The sequence below is a fragment of the Monodelphis domestica genome, chromosome 3, assembly GCF_027887165.1.
Source record: "Monodelphis domestica isolate mMonDom1 chromosome 3, mMonDom1.pri, whole genome shotgun sequence".
Classification (NCBI taxonomy): domain Eukaryota; kingdom Metazoa; phylum Chordata; class Mammalia; order Didelphimorphia; family Didelphidae; genus Monodelphis; species Monodelphis domestica.
Window position 1 is genome coordinate 133,659,264 of NC_077229.1, and position 14,555 is coordinate 133,673,818.

The window sequence follows — 14,555 nt, forward strand, 5'->3', positions numbered from 1 at the left end:
GTTCTTACCTAAGTTATGTTCTAATCAAAGGTCAGAAATGTTAGTTAAATAACTTGTTCATAATCATCCAACAGCCTTCTCCAGCCTCCTAAATCCACTGTTTTTCCCACTCTCACAGATATAGCCCAATTTCAGAGTCTATAGAAGACCAGGGAATAGATATTCTGAATTCTCTTGCTATTTAGAGGCCTTCTAAAGTAGGTTCATGGATGATAGTGTTTACCTCCACAGAGGCAAAGTAGGGGTAGGAAGAAAAGGTAAAGGATGGATGACCAAAACTGGGGAGTAATAGGATCTCAAGTCAAAGAAAAAATTAGGAACTGATACAATGATTTTTGGGCAGCTAGATGGTATAGTAGATAGAGTGCCTGGCCTAGATTCAGGAAGACTCCTCTTCCTAAGTTCAAATCCAGCTTCTGACACTTATTACTTGTGTTACCCTTGGCAACTCAGTTAACCCTGTTTGTCTCAGTTTCCTCATCTGTAAAATGAGCGGGAGAAAGCATCATTCTAGTATCTTTGCCAAAAAAACTTAAAAGAAATTTTTATCATGAAGAATAAGACATTTAAAAAAATGTATGAGGCAAAAAATGTGTTAATGAAGTTGTATTTTACAAAATAAACATTAATAATGCATAGACATGAGTGAAAAACAAGTAGATAAGATAAAATAATTTTAACCAAACTTTACTTGTATTGATAGGAGTTCATGGCTAACGGGGATGCTGGAGAGGAATAATTTTATTGCCTGGAAGAGGAGTCCCCTCCCATAGTATCTGAGGACAGAGTGCTTTCTCTTTCTCTTTTCTGTCTCATCCCTATTGAACCCAGCTTGTCATGAAGAGTAAGCCATAACTGAAAAAAAAATGACAAAACAAGAAGTATTAAGTACCTATTAATTGCAAAGTATTGTATGGGGAGGGGGGAAATAATTCCTATGCTCTAGAAGTTTATAGTCTAACAGGGAAAATAAAATATAACAAAGTGCCATTTCAAGTCTGAAAGGGAAGATGTTACCAAATCAGAGAAGATTTGTTGAACAATATAATATGAAGCAGAGCTTTATAGGATGGGTAGAAGTTCTGTTGGTAAGGAGGAAAGAGAATACTCAAGGACATGGCCTTGCCTGAACAAGAACATTAAGGAAAGAAAGTATTTTATATGCTCTGGGTGAAAAGAGTTATCCATGATGGGTGGATGGAATAGCGATTATACGAAGTAAAAACAACAACAAAAAAGGCAGCAGTAAAGGTAAAGTGTTACTCAGTTGAATAGGGCCTTTAATAGTAGTCAAAGGGAGAATAAACTTTACTTGGAAGGTAATAGGGACCCACTGAAGATTTTTGAGCAAAGAAGTAATATGACAGGATCTATACAGGGAAAACCACAAGAACCTATTCCAATGACAGAATGAAAGCAGAATTTGAGTAGGAAACTGAGTGGAAGCAAGAAGTATAGTTGCAGTAGTCCAGGTGGATGGTAACAAGAACTTATTCTAGAATCAGAGAGTATACAGAGATGTATCAGAGATGAAGGCTAGGCACCAGGTCTATTGACCAGGAAGAAAGTCAAGGAGCAGAGAATGCACAGCAGCCACAGGTCAAGGTAATAGTACAGTAACCAGGTAAGAAGCTAAGGAATACAGTTATTGACATCAAGCAGCAAGAGAATATGGAGTTATTGACATCAAAGTAAAGTAATGGGTCAGGACAAGAAACCAAGGCAACTCCTTAGAGAAACCTTGACGATGCCTTTTTCTGAGCAAGATCCAACCCCAGTAAAGAGCCTAGCTTATGGGCTCAGATTAGCTACAAAAGGGAGATAGTGAATATGTCAACTTTTATGAGATAGAGTTGATATATTGATCTAGTCACTGTCCCAACCTAGAAGTCTAGAACTTCAGTTTTTAATCAATAAAATGAGGGAGACTAGATTAAATGACTTCTAAGATCATCTCTATATTCCACAGTCCCGTGATTCAGCTCTTATAATCAATGATTCTAGGGTTGAAATTGGAGGACATTGTCCAAAGAGAACTGCAGGGGGAAACTAACCTTTTTCTTCTCTCAGACAACCTTAAATTTTTTTGAGTGAAGCCCCGTCAGCAGGGCAGGATAATCTGCTGCTACAGGCCAGTAAGGACTGAAGTGAGGCACCCTTTCTCAGGAAAGCATGTTTGCAGACTAGGTTTATTTACTCAGAAATAATGATAAGAAAGAAAGGGACTAGAGATGCTATTGCATTGGGATAGGGAACTCGCAGGTAAGACGACTTGATTTCCTAATTTAAGTTGGTACCTTTCCTGCAATTTACAGTCTTAAAATGTCCACAGGCAGTATGTGTCAGGGGAAGAATTTGAACTCAGATTTTTCCAGATTTTGAGATTAGCTTTCTTTTCCCAATACCATTATGGCTACTTCTATGAACAATTTGTAATCTTTTAACCACAAAACTCTTTCCTAGCTAAAATGAAGGTCATTAGTTCAAATGTTTATTTATTATCCCTGTTTCACAGAAAAAAAGATCCCATTGTCTGTGTGTGTTTGAAGTAGGGGTGAAAATGTTACCCAGTGATAAGGGATTAAACCCTGTAGCAAAACATCAGATAGGCAATTCCAAGACAGAACCAGCTAGACCTGAAAGTGATGCCCCATCCTCATTGACCAGGAAGACAAAAAAAGGGCAGAATTTCAAAATCCCAGTATTTGAGGATTAGAAAGAGCCTCAGAGGTAGGTCATCTATACAGGAATTCCCTCATAGCACATACAGCTAATGGATCCAAGCCACTTGAATTGGAGTAAACAAATATTTATTAAGCACTCATTTTGTATAGCTAGGTGTCACTACAGTGCATAGAATGCCTGGCCTGGACTCAGGAAGACTCATCAACCAGGTTCAAATCTGCATTCAGACACTAAGTAGCTGTGTGCCCCAAGGCAAGTCAATTGACCTTATTTGCCTCAGTTTCCTCATCTATAAAAAAAATGAGCTGAAGAAAGATCAAACCACTTCAGTATCTTTGCTAAGAAAACCCCAAATGGATTGTACAAAAATACTTGTAGCTACATTTTTTGTGTTGGCAAAGAATTGAAAACTAGAAATATCCCTCAATTCGGGAATGACTGAACAAACTGTGGTAAATGATATTAATGGAATACTATTGTGCTGTAAGGAATGATGAACTGGATGATTTCAGAAAGAGCTAGAAAGACCTATGTGAACTGATGCAGAGTGAAATAAGCAGAACATTATGTGCAGTAGCTGGAAATATTATGGAATGATCAAATGTGAAAGACATTGCTACCAACAGCAACACGATGATCTGGTATAATTCTGAGGGATTTATGGAAAAGAATGCTATTCACCTCCAGAGAAAGAGCTGTTAGAATATAAATGCGATGAAAACATATGATTTATCACTTGTTTATTTGGGTATATGATTTGGGGTTTTGGTTTTATTAGATTATTTACTTATAAAAATGAATGATATGGAAATATGTTTTGCATAATAATACATGTATAACCCAGATTGAATTGCTTGTCAGCTCTGAAAAGGGGGAGGGAGACAACATGAATCATATAACTTTGAAAAACTTATGTGGAAATTTATTATTAAAGTAAAAGAAAGTTTTGTTTTGTTTTGTTTTTTAAAAGAAAGAAAACTCCAAATGGGGTCATGAAGAGTTAATACAATTGAAAAACAACTGAACAATAACAGCAACACAGTTCGATGACTAGAGAACTCATGACCTATCAAGGCAGCTTATTCCACTCTTTACTGAGCTAAAGTTCATCTTTTCAATTTCCACTAATAGTTAAAACAACGAGATGTTTACTAAATTCTGTTGAATAAATAAAGGAACCTTTTTTTCCCAGTGGGAAGGGGGTGGTGGGAGGGACAGAAGGCAGAGCAAGGATAAAGTACTTGAAGATGATCATCCTATCTTTTGCCTGGGTTTCACCTCAGTTGCTATCACTTCCAAGTCTTTTCTTCCCCAGGCTAAAAAGGTTTGGTTTCTGAAACTGGTCCCTATAAAGTTCACTCAATAGTTCTTGAGACAAGAGAAGAAAACCTCAGCTCCACTGCTCCATCTCCCTTGCCACCTATTTGCCCTCTTTCTCATAACACTGCGCACGGTGACATTTGGGGCAGTGTGACCCTACAGTACAAAGCCGGCTTAAATAGCAGCATCTGTGCACTGCATGGGTGCAAACCCAGAGGCTATACTATACTGTCTTCCACGCTGGAACTTATTGCTAAGAGCAATGCTTATCTCGGTTACCTTTTCCCAGCAAAGCTCTTCTCTGGCCAGGCTTGTTGCAAATTCTCGTAGTACTTTGTATTCTAACAATCTAATTTGTATTACATTTGTCTATATAAATCTTATCACCTTCATTGGACTGTCAGCAACTTGAGAGCAGAGACTGTATTTTAATGTAACCTTGTATCTCCCCAGTTTCGAAACACACTGCACTTAATAAGATGTTTACTAAATTACTGTTGAATAAATAAAGGAACCTTTTTTTCCCCAATGGAAAGGGGGTGGTGGAAGGGACAGAAAATAGATTTTGGTTAACCGAAAAATAAATTACATTTTAAATAAACAAATAAACCAACCCAATTCCATTCCTAACACTGAATACAGCTATCTGGATCACTTTTCCTCCTGAGTTTCACTTGAAGAATGATTTTCTTCATGGATACTTGGGTGGATTCCTCCTGACTATATACTACCAACTTTAGCAATGACATCCATCGAGTTTGAGCCTCCAGGGAAAACTTAAAGCCCTGAATATAATTTTAATATAAATCTTTCCTGACTTCCCTAAATATTGACTTACATCACAGCAAGAAATCTGTTTACTCTAAAATTGGCATGTGAGGAAATGATCCAGTCCTTGTTATAAATCCAGTCCCCAGGGTGTGTGTGAGTGCAAATCTGTCAATCTCTAGGCTGAGTCTATCCTTTTTTCTGGGTTCCATTTCCATTCACGGGATTCCAGTTTACTGGTTGTGAATTTGACTCTAGGAGACATTCCTCAGACAATGAAAGAAAGCAAGGGCCAATCAATTCCAATGTTGCCACCATAAATTCCACAAGCCACTGCCTCTCTTTTCTTCTTTCCTGCCTAATTGCTGATGGCTAAGCGGGGAGAAGCTCGTTTCATTTGCCAGACCACCCAGCCAGTCTCTGAAAGTGCTTTTCCTTGTTAGCCTGGAAAATCCAGACTTAACCCATGCGTTCAGTGCAAAATTTTACCTTTTTAGGCAGTCCTGCTACCTGTTTCAGAAACTCTGCTACCTTTCCCCTGAAAGGTAAATGGCATCTGTGGATCCTGAGGCCAAAAGGGCTTCTGGAGCCCTCTGGGTAAGGTGGCTGTACCTAGAAAATGTCATCCATAAAAGTAAACACTGGGCCCAATTTCAGTGGATAAGTAGTAATTGCCTCCTCCTCTCCCTCACCACACCTACATAAGCTCCCTTAGGGCAGGGGCCTAAATAGATTTTGTGTTTGTATCTGCAATGTCCTGCACAGTGCCTGGCACACAGAAAACAATAACTGCTTATGGATTGATTCTAAACACAGTGGACACTTAATAAATGTTTTCTGTGTTGCTATCATGTTGTATTTGTTGTTGTCGAATTTAATGATGTCTAAGCCCCAAAAGAAATAAGGAAAGGCCAGGAGGAAATTAGGCCCAAGCCTTATTGAAAAGCAGTCAATAAACCCATCAGCAATCCACTGTATTGTTCTTCTTTGCATTTCTGTTTGGCTTGGCTGCCAGAGAAGTCTGCATTTAGGAAGAATTCCAGTCCTGTCTTGCTGTAGTCAGGGGAAAAAAACTGAAAGCCTCTATTCATTAAATTTAAAATCATAAAATGCTAGAACAAAAATAAAATGTTCTGTTTTCATTTTATGTAGAGGACAAATGAAGACTGCAGTAATAAGTGATTAGTCCAAAGTCACACAACTAGTTCGTGGGAATACAAGAAAAAGATCACTTGCTTCAGTTTTGTCATTGTGACCCCATTTGGGATTTTCTGGGCAAATATAATGGTGTGGTTTGCCCTTTCTTTCTACAGTTCATTTACAGATGAGAAACCAAGGCATACAGGGTTATGTGCTTTGCCCAGGGTCACACAGCTAGTAAGGGTCTAATACCAGATTTAGACTCAGGAGGATGAGTCTTCTTGACTTTAGGCCCAGCTCTAGCTACTCTACCACCTAGCTGTCCATACTAGGAAATACAGATTTTTTCTTTATTTTTAGGAAAAAGAATTAGATCAAATGAATATCTTCTGGAATTCGCATTGTAATTTACAAAAAATCTTTTTATGACAATAGCTTCCGGAATCATTCATCACGAGGTATAGATAGATAAAGAAGCACTGAGGCTCAGAGAATGACTTGTCCTAGGGTATTGGGGCCATGGCAGAGCCAAGAGTTAAACCCCTGTCCCCTGAGTTCAAGTCAAGAAGCATTTATCCAGTTCCTACCATGTGCTAAGCACTGAGATACAAAGAAAGACAAAAACAATCCCTTGTTCAGGGAGGTCACAGTCTAAAGAGGGAGACAACATAAAACATCTATTTATAGAGGCAGCTGGATGCTGACCCTGGAGGTGGGAGGTTGTTGTTCAGTTGTTTCAGTTGTGTTTCACTCTTCCTAAATCAAGACCCAAGTTCAAATCTGGCCTCAGACACTTACTAGCTGCATGACTCTGGGCAAGACATTTAACCCAAGTTTCCTCATCTATAAAATTGAGATAATAATAGCACCTAACTCCTAGGGTTGTTGTAAGAATTAAAATTAAAATTAAATAAGATTATATTTGTGAAGTGATCTGTGAGTCTTAAAGTGCTATAAATGCTAGCTATGATAATGATGTTCAAACAAGATATATACAAAATAAACTGAAAATAATCTCAGAAAGAAAGCAATAAAATTAAGGAGGGAGAGACTTTTTGCAGAAGGTGAGATTTTAGCAGAGATTGTTAAAGAAGCCAGGGAAACCAGGATGCAGAAGTGACCCAGACGTGGGGGTCAGCCAGAGAAATGGCATTGGTTTTGATGACAGGCAGCCAGGGGACAATGTGGATACAGCACAGGCACTGCAGTCAGGAAGACTCAGCTCCCCAAATTCAAGTCTGGTGTCAGACATTTAACTAGCTATGAGGTCCTGAGCAAGTCACTTAACCTTATTTGCCTCAGTTTCCTCATCTATAAAATGAGTTGGAAAAGGAAATGGCAAAACATTTCAGTGTCTTTGCCAAGAAAACCCCAAATGGGGTCATGAAGAGCCAGATACGACTGAAAAGACTGAACAACAGCAATCTTGTTTGAAGTGTCTTATTTGAGGAATAGCAAGGAGATCAATGTCACCAAATCCTAGACTATGTGGAGGGGACTAAAGTATAAGACTGCAAAGGTTCAAAGGGGTCACGTCATAAAGGGCTTTCTAAGACAAATAGAGGGCTTTTTATCCTGAAGGCAACAGGGAAGCACAGGGGTTTATTGAATAAGGGGCTAAAAGAGGCAGAGCTTCACCCTTAAGAAAGTCATTTTGGCCGCTGAATGAGGGGTGGAGTGGAGAGGGAAAAGACTTGAGGTGAGGGAGACTGACCAGCAGGCTATTACTGCAATGGTCCAAGCATCTTGTGATGGGTCTTCATTAGGAAGGTAGCAATGTCATAGCAGAGAAACAATGAAGGCAGGATGGATCTACAAGGACTTGTTTACAGATCAGATGTGGGGAATGAGAAAGAGATGATATCCAGGTTGTGAACCTGGATAAGAGCATGTTGGAGCCTTCAATGGTCAGAGAGAAGTTAGGGAGAGGGAAGAGTTTGGGGGAAAAGATAAAAAGATAATAACAAACATTGAATTTAACATGTTTATAGGACAACTAGTTTAAGATGTCTGAAAGGCCACTAGAGATTATGTCTGAAGGTCAGATAAGAACTTAGGGCTGGATAAATAGATTTAAGAATCATCTTCCCAGAGAGGATCACAGAATCCATGGGAGCTGATTAGCATTCTTTCCATTCTGCCTCTAAAAATAAGTAAATAGGATTTGAGAAGTAAAAGATTACATTAAGTCATTTAGTCCAACTCCTTCATTACACAGATGGAAAAACAAAATGAAACAAAATAAAACAAAAAAAAATCCTAAGGTTCCAGCAGATTATCTGCCTTAGCCAAGGCCAGATAGCTTATTATCTATTGTTATTATTAAAATTCTCTGGAGACATATATTAATTTATAATTATTTATTAGTAAAAGTGAGAGAAAGAAAAAAAAATCACATGATAATCTGGCAGTGCCAAGACTGTGGCTCAAAAGATGTTCCCTCTTCCTCAGTCCCCTTCTCTTATGAATCTATTGATGTCACTCCTGGATCTCCTTGGTTGGACAGATTGGACCTTCGAGTCAGAGACCACTTTTCCAGGTGCCAGGGGTCACTCAGGTTTAGAGGCCAGCCTCTCCCAGGAGGCCAGAGAGCCACGAGGCCTCTGGCCTCCTACCACAGGACTCATGCATGCCCAGTCAAAGAGTGGAGCTAATAGCAACCAAAATGGGTTTTCAAAAGCAATAAGGGATATGAGTTATATTAAATTCATACAATCCTCCTTTTGATTCTTTGGGAGATTAACATGTTAGTCTCTCCAATGAATCATCCCATATATAATATCTATACATTTCAGGATTGCCTCACCAGGGTACACAAGGGCCCAAAGATATTATACATTTCATGGGGAGCTGAACAACATTTTGGCTGTTTCTTAACATTAAATGATTGATAGGCACATTGACAAGAAACCATTAGGGGATATTCCTTTTTTTGTCACAGGTTTTACAATCAGGATAAAATAGTGGCACATGGGAAGAACAAAAGTGGATGGAGGTCCAACCCTCCTTCATCACATCCAAAGGATCACTCAGAGTCTCATGATATAGTGTTTGATTTCTGGGGGCATCTTTTATTGCTATAGGTTATTGGCAATATATTTCCCTAAAATTGCTTTAAAAAGACCTTAGTCTATGGACCTTTAAGATAACTATAATTCCCTCCTCAGGAGGACGAAATACTGTCCAGAATCCAATCCTAGACTTGGTAAAGGCTATGTGGGTTAGACTACTTGGTGATTTAAGAATGCATTAAATAGGGGGCAGCTGGGTGAATTGAGAGCCAGGCCTAGAGACGGGAGGTCCTAGGTTCAAATCCAGCCTCAGCCACTTCCTAGCTGTGTGACCCTGGGCAAATCACTTGATCCCCATTGCCTAGCCCTTACCACTCTTCTGCCTTGGAGCCAAGCTCCAAGGCAGAAGAGTGGTAAGGGCTAGGTAATGCCACAGTATTGACTCCAAGACAGAAGGTAAGGGTTTAAAAAAAAAAAAAGAATGCATTAAATAATATATAGATCACTTCCCCCCAAAAAATAAGAGGAAAGGGAAAAAAGTTTATATATAGAGATATATACACACATATATATTTATAATATATAAATAAATTAAAATCATAAGTCCCTAATACACATTCAAGGTCTAGCGGAGGTAGTTTACCAAGCATGTAGCTCAGGTACAACAATTTTGCAGTTACCCACCATCTGCCATAACTAAAGAAAGTTGTCATGCCAAAGGAAAAAAGGGAACAGAAGTCTGACAAAAGGGTGAATGGGGTCCCCTAGTCTGATTTCTCTTCCATCCTAGGTACAGCAAGCTGGAGTCAGAGTCAAAAAGGGGTATCTTACAGTCTCCTATCTTATAGACTGAATGAGAGAACACCAACCTCAGAACTTTGCTAAACAACCACTTATCAGACTCTACAGCACCCCCACATTGGCCCTGACACTTGTCACCCCCAAAGGGTTAGCAGACATCCCCATCAGTCCCTCTGTGGTTTTCCTGGAATCACACTCAAATATTAATTATAGTCTCATAAGATTTAATAACCAATGGCAGGCTTCAATAGTCTGAGTTGTGGGGTGTGCAACGTAGTGAGGGTTGTTAGATATCATAAACTGACTGGATACCAAATATCAGGGGCTGAGCTGCCAACAGCTCAGGGAGGGGTCTGAGAGCCGAGCCAAATAGAGCTGAGTTTTTTGGGGGGGAGGGTTTGGGGAAGGGTGGATGTGAGGGAGGGGGAGAGCAGAGGGGAGAATTGAAGGCCTCATGGGGAGGGGAGGGGTCAGAGGTTTCAGCAAGGCTAGGGTCTGGGGTGGGGATGCGGGGTGGTCTGGTGCCTGGGTAGGAGTGACTCCACTGCTGCCATCTGTCCTTGTAGCTGCAGGGAAAGGTGGTAGGAGTGGCCAGCATATCTGTTCAGCCAGGGCATGGGATCCCCAGCTGTCCCCTCCTTTAGGGGTACCAAGCCCCCAGGCCATTGCTGCCACCTCCCCACCCACCCCCACCAGCAGCAGGTAGGGGCACTGCCTACAACTTCACAAGGAGTCCAAGTAGTATATGAAGCTGAATGTGGGGGCCTTGCTCCATTACACCATGCTGCAGACCCTCACCAAGCAGGACACCACGCTCAAAGCATGTCCTCTTGGATAGGGTGCTCTCTCACTTTACCATCTTCCCACCTCCACTTCCAACATTCCCGTATCTTTGTATCCATCATAGTTGCATGCTTCAGATTTCTGCTTCTGCCCATGTTTTCACTTCCTCTTAATAGGTGTCATGTGCCAAAGTTTTTCTCATGTCCACAACCATCTGCGACATTCCAAGCCTACTCCTTTACCCTTGTATGTTTTATACCCAATTCACCTATAATCCTTTCCCTGTCCCTTATCCCTTCTTAAATTGGTTCTAAAGTGCCCTGTGGCCTTCCCAGCCTGGCCCTACTTGTTTCTTACTATTTATTTTAATTTTCTATTAAATTATTGAAATAATAAATTGAATTGCAAGGAAAAATCAGCTATAATTCTGTAAACTGAAATTTAAAAAATCATACTTAAATGAGAAAGTAAAAAAAAAATTAAAGATCATATCTCAAACCCCATTAAACAATGTAGCATTTAGATATATGTATTAAAAAAGATCTAGATTAATTACCTAAAAGTTATTATATCGATTTTCTTTCTAATATGGTCATGATCTTCAGTAAACTTGTACATAAGTTTTTCTCCTGGTGAAAGCTTGGCATAGATTCAAATACAAAAACTAAGGCAAAGTCTGAAAAGGACAAAAATTCCTAGGATTAAAAAAGGCCCATTTGGCCAGTGTGGCTAACAAAGCTGTGCCCTGTAGCCATGAGAAGTTCTATCATGTACCATCAGATGTCACAGGGGTCTCTAAATCATTCAAAATTCTTTGAAGCTCAGGGACATTTGCAACAATTTCACCTGATCTATTTATGGAAGAACAAGATTTATTAATAACAGCACCAGCGCTCCCAGAAGAGGCCATAAGCCTATCAAGGTCTAGCTGGTTTTGCATGACTGTCTTTGCCAAGGAATCAACCTCCTCCTAGAGGAAGGAGATAGCTTTAGAAGTTTGGAACATGGCTTGAACTGTATCTTGAGCCAATTTCTCAACCTCAGCAGAGATATCCCTAATAGACTCTATTACTGTCATCATCCCAAAAGTAGGATTCTTATGAAGAAATGCTCTAAATAAATCAGTGAGTAGTATCAAAGATTTATCAACACTTACCTATAATTCTGCAATGTGATATTCATAATTATCAAGCAGAAGCAGAGACTCTGAAAACTTTATGGTATAGAGGAAAACACACACACACACACACACACACACACACACACACACACACACACACACACTTCTGGAACCAGAGATCTAAATTCAAATATCGGTTTTGATCTTAGTGTGACCTTGAGGAAATGATTTAATTTCTCTAGGCTCTCTATTAAAGAAAGCAGTTGTACTGGATGCCCAAGTCTGTGTCAGCTCTATCTAACATATTCCATATACCCTGCCTACTAAGGCAGGAAAGACTTTCAAGCATAAAAGCTGAGAGAAAAAGTAGATCTTACTTAACACTCAGTTAAGCAGTCAAATTAGATAGAACTCCTCTCTGCCAGTATTTCCCAGTTAATCAAATTTTGATGGCATGTTTTACTTCCCACAATCTTAATTTTATTTAAAACAAGAGGATACGACTATATGACATAGAAGTTCCCTTCAGGTTCTAAATTTTATGGTCTATAATCTATGACTGAAAAAGTGGGAAGATGCCTTATGAATGACAAGACACAAGTGAAGGAATATTTGCAGAGCCAGTGTATATCTGGTAATTATATACGCACATATATATTCTCTATCAATGTAAATCAGCACCTGGTCTGTAATAGCCCCAAAAGATATGGATCAGAGGGAGCTTACTGACTTAGAAAACCACAAATTAACTTTATCTATGTTTTATTGTATTTTTATTCATTTTGTTAAAATATTTTACAATTATACTTTTTTTAAACCCTTATCTCCTGCCTTAGATCAATATTAAATATCACTTCCAAGGCAGAAGAACAGTAAGGGTTAATTAATTGAGGTTAACTTGCCCAGGGCCACAAAGCCAAGAAGTGTCTGAGTTCATATTTGAACCCAGGACCTCGCTGGCTTTCTATACACTGAGACAGCTGCCTTTCTAGTTATTTTAAACTGGTTCTGACACACCTGCACTAGAGAGTGTTGCATGCCCAACTTTGACACCTATGGAAAGTTAATATTCATTTGTACCCCTTTTGAAAAAAGTTACTTAATCAATTAATTTAGAATATTTTTACATGGTTACATGATTTATGTTCTTTCCCTCCCCTCCCCCCTCCCTTAGTCATCAAGCAATTCCACTTTTACATGTTTCATTGAAAAAGACCTATTTCCATATTAACAATATATGCAATGTTTTTCATCTGTGTTTCTGCTCCCACAGTTCTTTCTCTGGATGTGGATAGCTTCTTTCTTATAAGACCCTCAGAACTGTCCTGGATCATTGCATTGCTGCTAGTAGAGAAATCCATTACATTTGATTGTGCCGTAGTATATCAGTCTCTGTGTACAATGTTCTCCTGACTCTGCTCCTCTCGCTCTGCATCACTTCCTGGAGGTTGTTCCAGTCTCCATGGAATTCCTCCACTTTATTATTCCTTTGAGCACAATAGTATTCCATCACCAACATATACCACAATTTGTTCAGCCATTCCCCAATTGATGGGCATCCCCTCATTTTCCAATTTTTTGCCGCCACAAAGAGCACAGCTACAAATATTTTGGTACAAGTCTTTTTTCTTTATTATCTAGCAGTGCTATGGCTGAATCAAAGTGCAGGCAGTCTTTTAGCACCCTTTAGGCATAGTTTCAGATTGCCATCCAGAATGGTTGGATCAATTCACAACTCCACCAGCAATGCATTAGTGTCCCAATTTTGCTACATCCCCTCCAACACTTATTACTTTCCTTTGCTGTCATATCAGTCAACCTGCTAGGTGTAAGGTGGTACCTCAGAGTTGTTTTGACTTACATTGCTCTAATTATAAGAGATTTAGAACACTTTTTCATGTACTTATCGATAGTTCTGATTTCTTTATCTGAAAACTGCCTATTCATGTCCCTTGTCCATTTATCAATTAGGGAATGGCTTGATTTTTTTGTACAACATTTTGTGATATTCTCTGTCTTGCTTGGTCTTAAATTCTTTTCCTTTCCCATAGATCTGACAGGTATACTATTCTATGTTCACCTGATTTATTTGTAGTTTCCTCCTTTATATTAAAGTCATTGACCCATTCTGAGTTTATCTTGGTGTAGGGTGTGAGATGTTGATCTAAACCTAATCTCTCCCATACTGTTTTCCAATTTCCCCAGAAGTTTTTGTCAAATAGTGGGTTCTTGTCCCAAAAGCTGGGATCTTTGGGTTTATCATAGATTGTCTTGTTGATAACCCAAGTCTCTTACATGGATCTTCCCCCTCTGTCCCTTAGTCATTACCATATTGTTTTGATGACCACTGCTATATAGTACAGTTTAAGCTCCAGTACTGCTAGGCCCCCATCCTTCACTTTTTTTTTCATTAGTTGCCTCGATATTCTTGGTCTTTTGTTCTTCCAAATGAACTTTGTTATAATTTTTTCTAATTCAGTAAAAAAGTTTCTTGGTAGTTTGATAGGTATGGCACTGAATAAATAAATTAATTTGGGTAGGATTGTCATTTTTATTATATTAGCTCATCCTACCCATGAGCAATTAATGTTTTTCCAATTATTTAGATCTAGTTTTAATTGTGTGGATAGTGTTTTGTAGTTGTGTTCACATAATTCCTGTGTTTGTCTTGGTAAATAGATTCCTAAATATTTTATGTTGCCTAGGTTCTAAGTTTTTCTACCTGCTCAAAAATCCCTGCTCCACCAAAGCCATGGCAGGAAGGAAAGAGAGTGACAGGTGGAGCTACTCCAAATTTATATCCTGTCTACATCAGCATGTAATTACAGAAAGTGAGTAGAGTGCTGGGAATCATAGTTTTGCTGGGATCATAATTTTTAGAGTAACAGATTCTAATTACATAGGACATTTCTCTCATTACCCATCTC

At 39.1% G+C, this 14,555-nt stretch overlaps 1 long non-coding RNA gene across 2 annotated transcripts in view; it reads right to left on the bottom strand.

Annotated features, from left to right (window-relative positions):
• Window positions 1-591: 591 nt before the first annotated feature.
• The window catches only part of LOC103099125 (uncharacterized), a 28,363-nt gene continuing 14,399 nt past the window's right edge, over window positions 592-14,555 (bottom strand). For both annotated transcript variants that reach the window (XR_001629168.2, XR_008917503.1), the window contains exon 4: window positions 592-855. This is a non-coding gene — a long non-coding RNA (uncharacterized LOC103099125). The remainder of the gene's footprint in view (window positions 856-14,555) is intronic.